Genomic DNA, 12,658 nt, shown 5'->3' on the forward strand with positions numbered 1-12,658 from the left:
ATTTTCTTTCTTCTTATTTAATCATTCTATAGATATGTTTGGTCTCTGCAAGTAGATTGAATGTTCATCAGGAAACTAGGAATTATTTTAATAATTCTTATATTTCCATACAAAATTTATACTCTAAAATTCTGTGTTCTGCATACAGAATTTATACAATAAGTATATAATTTTTCTTTACTGTCGAGATAATTAGCTAATTGATTTTCATATGAATAGTGCTTACTTTGAGTAAACTGGCCAATTTGAAAGTTGTATAAAGTCTTCCGGGTCAGTTAAGAATTGAGAAATTTTGAATTCTTTGTTCCTAGTAATATGTCAGAGTACTAGTGCAGTTAAATTTGCCCCACTGCCCAATTCATTGTCCTAGATGGAATTGTTTATCCACTCTAAAATATGACCAGCAGTGTGATAAAATTTTAAAGGGCAATAATAAAATTTTTTAAAGCTATTACTATCTGAAAAAGAAAAGTAATAATTCTTACATTAAAAAATATTTTTTAGGGGTGCCTGAGTGGCTCAGTTGGTTAAGCGTCCAACTTTGGCTCAGGTTATGATCTCACAGTTGGTGAGTTTGAGACCTGCGTCAGGCTCTGTGGTGACAGCTTGGAGCCTGGAGACTACTTCAGATTTCTATGTCTCCCTGTCTCTCTCTGTCCCTCCCCTGCTTGTGCTCTGTCTCTCTCTCAAAAATAAATAAACACTAATAAAATTTTTTAATTAAAATATTTTTTATTTTACTCAAAAGTCACTTGGAATAATTTTTTTCTGCATGGTTAGGTTATTTATTTGAGAATACCAACAAATGTTTCCAATTTGGGGGTTTGTTTTTTTTAATTTAAATTTATGTTTTGACTATGTAAAATTTATATGACTCAGAAGTCTCTATATAAAATAATATTCATGGAAAAATATTTTTAAAGAGTGAGTATTTACAGAGAGCACATTGTTGGTTGCCAGAGGGAAAGGGGTAGAGGAATGGGCAAAATTGGAAGAAGGGGAGTGGGAGATACAGGCTTCCAGCTATGGAATGAGTAAGTCACAAGAATAAAAGGAACAGCATAGGGAACATAGTCAACGGTATTGTAATAGTACCGTATAGTGATAGATGGTAGCTACACTTGTGAGCATAGCATAATGTTTGGCGTTGTTGACTAGTTATGTGGTACACCTGAAACTGTGTAACATTTGTGTCAACTATACTCAAATAAAAAAATTAAAAATATAAAGAAAAAGGATTTAAAGATCATCTAGTAAACTGTTTTGCTTTTTTAATTTGGGCTGAATTAAAAGATAACTCAAAGATATTTTCTTAGTTTTAAGCATACCAAAGACAGACTAATTATGAAATTGTCTTATTTCAGATCTATCATTAGTGATTTTTGTTGCATTTAAAAAGTTTTGAAATTTCTCCCTCTAGAAGCATTACATTATGGAGAGGCTTCTTTTATTTGCTGAATTTATTTAAACAAATCAGTTTAGAAATATCACAGAATTAAACAAAAATTCTGACGTGTAAACATACTGCCATGTTACTGAAACAGATGTTAACACCTGATAAAAGTTAATAATCGCTTGTTAGGAAAGCTGTCCATTAATAAGGCCAATCTTCATGAAAACTAAAGCCATTTTGTTTCTTTAGCTTTCCTAGTGTGACAATGCAATACTATCAAACCACAATCAGACAAGATTGGGTGGATAGATGAGTACCATTGGTTACAGCTGTTAAACAGTTTCATTCTTGATGCTACATAAAAAGAAGCCAATCACATCAAATGAATCATGACTTTTTCCCTTTATTACAGAGAGTCTCCTTTTAAAGACCATCTGCCAACTGAATGTTCTGTTAGTGTTTCTTCAGATTCAGAAGCCAAAAAAAGTGGGGTTTTTTTTTGGTCTGCTAAATTACTTTTGTATTTAGTATAAATTATTATGGAATTTAAGTCTTTTGTGAATAATTATTTTCTTAAAGTACATTTTTAAAATGTTTATTTATTTTTGAGAGAGAAAACACATGAGCTGGGGAGGGGCAGAGAGAGAAAATACCAAGCAGAGCCCAATGCAGCACTCAGTCTCAGGAACCGTGAGATTATTTCCTGAGCCAAAATTAAGAGTCAGACACTTAATTGATGCTTAACCTTAAAGTGCATTTTATTAATAGTATTATTAAATATCACTATACCATTTTCAAAATTCCTTTATGTATATTGTCTTATTTCCATATCCCAATAACCTGGTGATGTGGAGTAGGACATATACTTATCTCCATTTGCATATGAGGAAATTGAGGTTTAGAGAAGTAACTTGCCCAACTTTTATGGCAGTTAAATAATAGATTCTGGACCAGAAACTAGATATTGTAACCTCCAGTCTCCTTCTTTTACACCCTGCTGCCTCATTTATGTCTTATTTTTCAAGTCATATAGTACTTGAAAGTCACAAAGTCCGTTCTAAAAGTATTTAGATATTTTATTGAACCTGTTTCTTCTGATTATTTTGAATTATTTTCAAAATAATTAATGATTTTCCTTCTTACTAACCTATGAAACTTTCTCTTTAAATTTTACTTTTTTTTTTTAAGCATTCAGTGGTATTTTATTTATTTATTTTTTTATGAAATTTATTGACAAATTGGTTTCCATACAACCCCCAGTACTCATCCCAAAAGGTAAATTTTACTTTCTAACATCTACTCCACACAAGGGTTTCGTGGTAGTGTAGTGTACCCTATTCTGAGTCTGAAAGTTGTCCAACCTTGAGTCACATATTTAAACAAGTCAAGTACATTGGCAGTTTGTACTCATCTGCTTTTATATGTATGCATGCATGTGCATACACATATGCCTTCTTGTGTGTGTACATAGCACAGTAGATTGGACACCAGTACTTATGTATATATTGGTCTGCTTTGATTTGTACAAAGTTGTTATCTGAAGGCTAAGTAGTAGAAAATGTTACCATTATTGGTTTTATTTTAATGCTGATAAAAATTTAGTACTAGAACCACATTGAAAGTGCCATCAGTAAAATGACATTTGCCCCTCTGACAAAAAAAAAAAATATATTGAAAAGAGCATTTGCTGAGCACACTGATTAAAGAGCTCAATATGCCATTATTTTCACATTATTTTTTGTGAATACTGTAAACAATCTATATATTTAATAATATTTATAAGAAAATATTTGTCTGGCATTCTCAGAGAAAGTGTGTCCAGAATATGTCATATGAGTTTCTTGATGGTGTAGATAAAAACTTTTTTTCTTATTAAAAAGATGCTAACAGATTGGCATTGTCTGGGCCAGAAATGTCTGTGAAATTAAGCTTATGGTGACCACCCATGCCATATTATTTTTAGCTATTTTTGTTAATTTGTGCATTGTATGTATCTGCAAGCAGATCAAGTGGCAGTCCATTGTACATAGTTGGGACTTATGACTGAAACCCATCCGTGTTACAGATAAGAGCAAACCTACTTATCACTGGAGAAAGATGAATACTATAATTATTTAATTTAATATAACTGAAGAACATACTTTATGAACAAGAGAAAAATAAGGTTTGTTATGACAAGTAAAGCTTTCTATTGTGAATAGGATGGAATTTAAGCTACAAGATGAAATGTTTGCAGAGTGAGTTATAGTAACACCAATACTCTTGATAAAATGAGAAAAGAGATAAATTTATTGCAGTGCATTGATTGTTTTGTTTGTGGTATAACTTTTATGTCCTTTTGAGACTTTTTTTTTGCTTTTACATAAGCCCATGTAATAGTTACAAATAAAACAAAATAAGCGTGTAGCAGACAGATACTCAACAGAGCTTGACAAGACAATAATAAATCAAGGAGTTTGGTAGAAAAAATGTTTGTTCAGAATGTTAGCTGACTATAAGGTTGGTAGCCTTCTATGTTCACAGTTATATGTTATAATTTATTTTGGGTCTTCAGATTCTTCAGTGTGATAAATGTCTACCTGTCAGTAGATTAGACAGATACATAAGTAAAGTCTGAGAGAAGTCAGTGATAGTCTTGTATGATTCAATACACAATGGTACAACAATAATTTGCTTAGCAATTATAAATATTCCAGTGACACTGTAAAGCAGGTAACTTCTTCTAGTGATTTTTTTTAGTCAAAATATCCATTATATTTATCATATCATGTCCAAATAACTAGCTCATCTCCCTTTTAACATTTGCCTCACTAATTACATCAAGGGGCTCTCTTCTGTTGCATTTGGTTTAATGTGTGCTACGTTACACTGTATTGGGGGCACAATACTTCCAAAGGCTACATAATACAATTTGGATATATAATGAAAGTAATTTATCTTACTTTTTTTTAATGTATCAATGTTTTTGACTAGGATGAGCTTTAAAAATAGAGTTAGAACTTAGTGTTCTTTAAGTATTTTAGGAAATCAAACTTCTTCCTCCCACTATGCATTAATGCTGTTATAATTGGTCTTATTATGTTTTTGGGTTTCCAGCTTTTATTATTATTACTCTCTTCAGAATCTCTGCTCAGTATGGCCCCTCACTTCACTGTTTCCAGTTTACTACAAAGAGTTACTCTATTTCCACGTGGAGTTCTTAAATCTTTGTTCTCTCTGTCAAGCTGCCTGTATCTTCTCATACTTCTGTTTTTCTCTCTTCTGGAGTAAAAGAAGTTGTTCGTTGGCCTTTCTAACACTAATTGGGAGGTGGTGAGGCCAGAGTAGAAGGGTGGAAGGGAAGAGAAGGAAATGCTTATTTCTGCCTGGATCTATAATTACACTGCCAATTTATGTTTTCCTAAGTAAATGGCTCTGATATACTCATCTGTGAAATGGAATTATTTTATGTACCGTACAATCTGTTGTAAGTATTAAATTAGGTCAAGTTTTTAAAGTGTGTGGCATAATGTATGGTGGCACATAATAATTGCACAATAAATATTGTCTTTTGTGTACTCCTAGTTACCCAGATAGCATGCCTTGTAATCATTTTTCTCTCACTTCTCCACTCACTACATCTAATTAGTCTATTCTACCTCTATAGAAAGGCAAAGCTGTTAGGTTCAGGAGACAGGATTGCTTTTGAAATCTGTTTCCAACATTCATCAGCTGTGCCTCAGACAATTCACCTAACCCTCTTTTAAATCTCCTGTTTCTCTATAAAATAGTAATAATAATAGTAACTTAGAATGTGTAAGAATCACATTCAATTAACTGAATGTGTGTGTGTGTGTGTGTGTGTGTGTGTGCGCGCGCTTATGCCTATGTATAAAATGAATACATGATGCAGATCAAATGTTTGGCACCATTTTTGGTTCATAAAATAAGCACTCAATAAGTGCATTGTATGTTGTTATTTATCATAATTACTCTCCATTTCTGTTGACAGCTCAGCCTTTGTGTCCTCTGGCCTGGGTGCATGCTCTATACCAAGTCACAACTATATTCTCACAACCTGCCACCCATCTAATACTCTTGGCAGTTACATTATTTTATGTACTTTAGAAGTCTTCAAAAGCTGTTCATTTTCTAGCAAATATGATGTGAATCACTTACCTTGGCCTTTTAGGATTGCCACAGTTGCTTCACCCTACCTTCCAGCATTATTTCCTAGTTTGTCTCATAGGGCTACTATTAGGACGGAGAGAGGGAACATATCACAACAAATTACACAGTATCTGGCACATAAGTGAAAGTTTTAATTTCTCCTTTTTTCTCTTTCCACCCTTTTTCTTTCTCCTCTCTTCTATTAATACATCCTGGATTCCAATCAAACTCATATATAACATATTCTTTCCTATGTCTACACCTTTGCTAAGATTTAATTCTCTTTGTCTTTATATATTTATTCAATAGATATTTATTGATTATATTCTGTGTCATTCATTATTTGACATTGGGGACAGAGATGTTTAGGACATCTTCCTGAGGTGTATTCTAGAAAGAAAGAAAGAAAGAAAGAAAGAAAGAAAGAGAAAAGCAAGCAAAGAAAGGAAAGAAAGAAAAAGCAAGAAAGAAAGAAAGAAAAAGAAAGAAAAGGAGAGGACAGGAGAGGAGAGGGGAGGAAAGGAGAAAGAAAGAAGAATATATTAAAGATACTAAGGCCCCCAGTTAAATATTACATGAGAGCAGAGGCCATGTCTGTTTCGGCCTACTGTTGTATTTCCAACTTTTGAAAAAGAGCTGTGGATATACCAGAATCCTTGTAATTGTTTGAGAATAAAATGAGCGAGATGGAACAAGGAAAGAAGGGAGAGAAGACATGAGACAGTTCAGCATGTTTGATAATTGCATGTGCTTTTATTATGTTTTATAACCATATGGGTGAGGAATACATTGTAAAATTCATGTGTGAGTGGTGGGAGATAATGTTAGGCAGAAATGCAGAGGCCAGAATCTGAAGAATATTATCCAGTATGCCTAGAAATTTGGACTCTATCTTGAACCTTTGGAGAGCTTTTGAGGAGAATAATGTCACATGTTAACAATTTTATTTCAGAAAGGATATCCTGTTAGCAGTGTAGAAGAAAAAATAGAATTCAGATTAGAGGTGCGGATATGAGTGTGAGCCTATTGCAGTAGTAAAACAAGGAAACAAGGGGGCCTGAATTTAAAATGGGAGCGGAGAAATTTAAGACATATTTATATGATAAAATCAACAGGACTTGGTAGCTAATTGAATTTGGAGAATATAGGAGAGTGAGAAGATAGGGTGCTTTCGGACTTCTGCCCAGTCTTCGAGGCCCAGCTGAGTGAATTGTAACCTACCCTGATTCTGTCCATCTCACAAGTGATTGACATAAATATGTTTTTTTCACTCCTATAAAATATGCTTTTTCTTGTATTGCTGATTTCTTTTTTTTTGGTAGTTATTTGTATGCATGTCTAAATTCCTTACCAAATTTGAAGGTCCATAGCTTAATATCTTTGTATTACCTCATGTGGCCTTATCTGTACTGAGTGTTCAGTAAATATACAGATTATTAGTTAACACTACATTTAAATTTAATTACCTCCTGAAAAAAAATTCAGAAAGTTAAGTATATGCTTGAGACGTTTCAGTATTTAAAAAAATACCGAAATAGGTGCCCATTGCAAATAGGTGAAGCTTAACTAAAATTCTTTCAAAAACACTTCAATTCTAAAAATTCAAAATTAGTAATTGCGAGAAAAGAAAATATTCATAGGAAGAAATTTTAAAGTGAAATCAGGCCATATTGTTTCCAAATTCGGATGAGAACTTACTATTAAAAATCTTGCACAGATTGGAAATGACTAATCAACATTAGGAAAATGAAATTGAAAGATCTGCCCTCATGCTATTCATGGCTAAAAATGTTTTCATGTCCAATTTTAACAGTGTTGTTCCAGTGTGAAAATTTCAATGATTAGAATTCTTGGTTTGGAAAAAAACAAATCATTTAATTATCTAGTCTGCAGGATGATCTTGGGCAAATCCCTTGATTTCTGTCAGTCTCCCCCTTCAGAGAGCAGCATTAGCTGAGTCTTAAAGGATATCATTTCTGAAAGGTATAAAGGAATGCTAAGAATACTCTAGAAAGAGTAGTATACACTAATGGGATTAAATTAGCATTATTTCTATGGGTCATTCTAGCTCTAACTACCCATGAGGCTGTGATTTTAAGTATTTTAATTTTTTGCTCTTAATTTCAATATCAATTTGAAAACTGTGACTTGTCAAGAAGTCAGTTATCCCCAGTTACTCTTACATATAATGGGTGGACATTTATATGAGGCCATATATATAACATAAGTGTCTTTGGAATTTAATTCAATTGGATTTATCTTCATAAAGTCTTAAAACAATTTAGAACAGTAGAACAGTGGTTGCTTTCAACTGTATTGGAGGCTTAAGATGCAAAGTTCCTACATATATCTATCTTCATATTAAGAAAAAAATACTTTTTCAAAAATTGATCGTTTATTTCAGTGTTATTGTATAATTTCAGTAGAAGAATATTATGAGATCAAGTGGAAAGAGCATAGGATCTGAGTTTTAGTATTAGCTTTGCCCTCCACTAGTAAACATCTACCTTCTTTGGTCCTTGGTCTCCTCATAAGTAAAATGAGGAGGTGGAATAAATAGTGTGTTATGTCCCTTTCAGCTCTGAAATTCTGCATCTGTACCCTGTTCATTATCAGATTCACAGCTATAGCTCAACTATTCAAGTGTGACTCATCATGGTGCAAGGTAGAACCTAATCATTTCTATATTTAGAAGACCATGGGGATAAAATGTCATTTAGTTGTATTTGATTAAAAGAGGTAACCTAAAATAAGAAATAGTCATTTCTTATTTCAAACGCAAAGGAAGACTAGTCAACAAATAAGAACATGGTGCATTAGAGGTCCATAATACTATTAATATCAGATTATTATGAATGTTTTGCAAAAGTTTTTTTTCATTAGTGAATCAATTTGTAATATTAGGATTATATTAATGTTAAATAAATCCAAAAGTTGGATATCCTGTGACTGTTTTATGTCCTCCTATGGTAATGAATCTTCTATCTTGAGTATTTCTGAATTAATATGCACAAATGAGTATTGCTATCTTTATCATTGTTACCTTGGGAGGCTGAGCTCTTTTTTTTCAAATTGCATCACTAAATATTTACTATGCATCTACCTCTGTGCACTGGTGCTACTCTATTAAATTTGAGGCAAGGGGCATCTGGGTGGTTCAGTCCGTTCACATCCAATTCTTGATTTTGGCTCACTTCATGATCTCTTGGCTCGTGGGGTTGAGCCCCGCATCTTTGCTGGCAGTGCAGAGCCTGCTTGGCATTCTCTCTCTCTCTCCCTGTCTCTCTGCCCACCCCCCTTTCTCGCAAGATAAATAAATCAACTTTGAAAAAAAAGTTGGAGAATTGTAGTCATGGATCTTCCCTCAAATGCTTGTTTATTTTTTCTTTAAGTCACTTTCATTTTGACTCTGAGCCTCAATGTCCTTGTGCTAAGAAACCATCAATCTCAGTCATTCTCTTGACTCCACACACCATCCAGAGCTGTGCAGAGGCCCTGCATCTTATTGTTCACCTCATACTACCCTTTGTTTCCCCTGAGATACCTTTTGTTATAACCTGTGTAGGCCCTCGAGGACCAAAGGTTCTGCTTCTTCTGTACCACAGAGTGGTATGGAAATCTCTAGCAGCACTGAGAACCCTGGTTGAGGGACCACACTCCCTCAGTTCCTCAAACAGACAGCTGCTTTGAGATCTTATCCCCTGTCAGTCATTCATTGGTCCTGCACCTTCTTGGAATTTGTTCATTCATTTCCATCGCTCTTCTGCCCAGTTTCAGTGAAATCTCTCTCTCTCTCTGTCTCTTTTCCTTAAAGACACTAACCTATCCAGGATAACTAGCATTCTTTCTGAGCTTTTTTTTTTTTTTTTTTTTTTAAACTACTGACAGGAAAGTAGTTGTCTTCAGACTATAGGAAAGATACTTTTTTCTTTGTGCCATGCAAAAATCCTCAAGGAACATACATTGTAAAGCTCTGAATCCTTAGGTGCCTGTTTGAAAGAGGAGAAGGAGGGAGGACAAAGGAAAAAAAGAGAGAAACACACGTATCTCAAGAATTACCCTGGTACACAAAGATTAAGACATGGTTTCCAAGAGCCTAAATTCCAGTGGGAATGAGTGCTCTATAAAACAAGTAAAGTTTTCTTGTATAATTTTTGTAAAGCTATCTCTGCTGTGATTGTTTCTGTGCCATCCACTTTTTAAAATTTCTTTTGTTTGCTCACCCCTCCTCCTTCTCTTTTTCTTTCTTTCTTTCTTTCTTTCTTTCTTTCTTTCTTTCTTTCAGAAAAGCACAGAATTTAGAGTTGGTGACACATGGCTTAGAGTTCTCTTTCCCTCACTTGCTAGTAATATGATCTAAGAAATCAAGTCACATCATCTCTCTGCACCTTGAGTTTTTTTTCTATTTGCAAAAATGGGAATAATGCCACTTGTCCATACTCACTAACAGAGCTTTTGTTAGACCAAGAAGGAAAACGTTAATGCTTGTAAACATGAAGTAGTGGGCAAATAGTGCGAGAAAAAACACAAATTGTAGAGTCAGGTGTACCTGTATTCAGTTCCCGCATTTGCCACTGACTAGCTTAATGTAATCTTAGTTTCTGTGTATGTACAAATCTAATAACATCTACTTTGTGGTCATAAGGAAGAAATAACATAATTTTTATAAATCTCTGTAAAGTAAACAGGGAGACATTCTATCCCCCTTTCTTAGATGAAACAGCTGGGGCTCAGAGAGTTAAAATTTGACCAGGGTTATACAGGTGAAAACTGACATTAGCAGAATAAACTCTCAGTATCACATATGGGTTTTGTGTTTTAGATAAATTATATCAGGTAATCTCAAAGAAAGAGTTCCATGTATGTTTGGAACATGACCTAAACATATGAACACACACACACACACAGATCAGACTCATAGAAAGATTGTTTTTTAACATGCAGATATATTTGTTCTTGTGCATTGTTCTTGTCCAATCTCCTAATTTTATCGTCAACTCGTACAAATTAAAAAATGTGGTCCTATATCAAGTTAATGACCCAGGAAAAGGGAGAGACTGATTGGCACCTTTTCAATTGTAGTGCTGGTTGACTCAAGGCCTGGATGCCATGATTTATATTTGATGAGCAATGTATATTTGAATTTTAAAAATGAAAGTCTATGGCTTCAGTCATGTATTAACCCAGGACATATGGTGGGGTTCACTTATAGTTTTATAAATCCCATGTCTCCCACTTTGTTTTGTGTTACACTTGACTGGTAATAATTTTTTCCCTCTATGGAAACTTCCTTGATTGTCAGTATATCTCCAATGGTGTAATCATTGTATATTAAAAAAATCATGTAAATTATTATCATCATCTCACATTTTCAAGAACATTTTTAATGATAAGGAATTTTTCTTTTTAATTACTGATGAGGACTTTTCCTGGCTTGGGATAAGGTAATCATATTTTAAGTGCAGGATTATAGACTTGATATTAAGACTTGATATTGAGCATAACAAGAAGGTAATTTATACTTTGCCTTGGATAAGTTTTTTTGTTTATGCCAAACGCCTAGAAATTTCGTTTTTAATTTCTTTTTAAAGCTTACTTATTTTGAGAGAAAATAGAGCACAAGCAGGGAGGCACAGAGAGAAGGAGAGACAGAATCCTAAGAAGGCTTCATGCCATCAGCACAGAGCCTGATGTGGGATTCAAACTCACAAACTGTGAGATCAAGAGTTGGACCCTTAACTGATTGAGCCACCCAGGGGCCCCTAAATCCCTAACAATTTTAAAACTGAAATACGGTAAGATGGCAGATTTTTATCTATTCATAGATGCATAAGATAAGTATACAGACTGGGAAAAGAAATTATTCATTCTTGAGATTATAAGTACGTACTCCTAACAACTATACAAATAATATGACTTCAAGTATTGTTTTCACATTACTGTTTATAATGGTGAAAAGAGTGTGTAGCCATGTCTTTTGTGCTGACAGTGACAGAAATGCAAGGTTAAGTTGTATTAACATACTTTTGTTAAAAAGCAGTGCTTGTGTATTTTCACCACATTTACATCCCTCATAACTTATATCTCTCTTCTTTTCAATTTTTATTGGACTATTTTCTCCATATTATTCTTCAAATAGCAGGATAGCTTTTCTGAGGACTTGATCAGAGGATGGGACTCAGCATGATTGTTGGTAGCAAAAATTCAAAGCATACTTGTGTCTTGTTTCTGCCCACTCTGCTGGAAGTAAGTTGTAGCGTTCAGGGCAGGGAAATGTTCACATTCATTGCAGGGATTTCCCTTGTTCAGTGTATTCATATAGCTTTAAAGTTATATGTTTGAATATTTTAATAGTTTGGCTATATATTATTTTTTCACAGTATTCGATATTATTGGAATGATTATTTTTATTTTCGTAATACCATGAAGCTTATTGAAAGGGTACATTAAACTAAGAGCACAACACTGAGTGTCTTGACTTCCACATCGGCTGCCATCAATTAACTTCTTCACAAATATGTTTTTAATGGTCCGGGTCTGGTTTCTTGCCCAGCTGAGACCTATTTTCTTTATAGTCTGGCCCAATAAAATAGTCAAAAAGTAGGTTCAAATCCAATTTACTTTACTGTTTTTCTTAGAATGATCTAAGCATTGAAGATAGGCACCCCTGCATATTTTAATCTGTTGTCCTGGCAAAATTATTACTGGCAAATATTTTACTCTCAAAAGTGTCTTCGTTTAGGTAATTATATGTCATCTTACCAGTTAGGTAGGTATTGATGGTATCTTCTTCTAGACTTTCTTTTTCTTTTCAGAGCCTGGAGAAACCTAAAGACACTGGGATTTTGAGTGTCTTTCCGAAAGATGTATAGCTACTTCATGGCAAAGCTGTAGTTGTTTTGACTTTAGCTTTGAGCCTTTTCCAGTTTAGATTTTTAAAGATTTGTCCTGTGACTATTGTTGGATATATTCATTCTCTTTCCCTCCATCTCTCCCTTGCTCGCTCTCGATGTTACTCTCACTCTCTCATTCTTTCTTTGTATTCTTGAATATCTTTATGTGTAATATAAAGTATTTAGAGAAACTGAGATAAAATGAGCCATACTAATTGTAAGC

At 33.9% G+C, this 12,658-nt stretch overlaps 1 protein-coding gene across 21 annotated transcripts in view; it reads left to right on the plus strand.

Annotated features, from left to right (window-relative positions):
- Nucleotides 1-12,658, plus strand: part of METTL15 (methyltransferase like 15) — a 366,039-nt gene that overhangs the window by 75,803 nt on the left and 277,578 nt on the right. The window lies entirely within an intron of this gene.

Source organism: Prionailurus viverrinus, chromosome D1 (assembly GCF_022837055.1).
Source record: "Prionailurus viverrinus isolate Anna chromosome D1, UM_Priviv_1.0, whole genome shotgun sequence".
Classification (NCBI taxonomy): domain Eukaryota; kingdom Metazoa; phylum Chordata; class Mammalia; order Carnivora; family Felidae; genus Prionailurus; species Prionailurus viverrinus.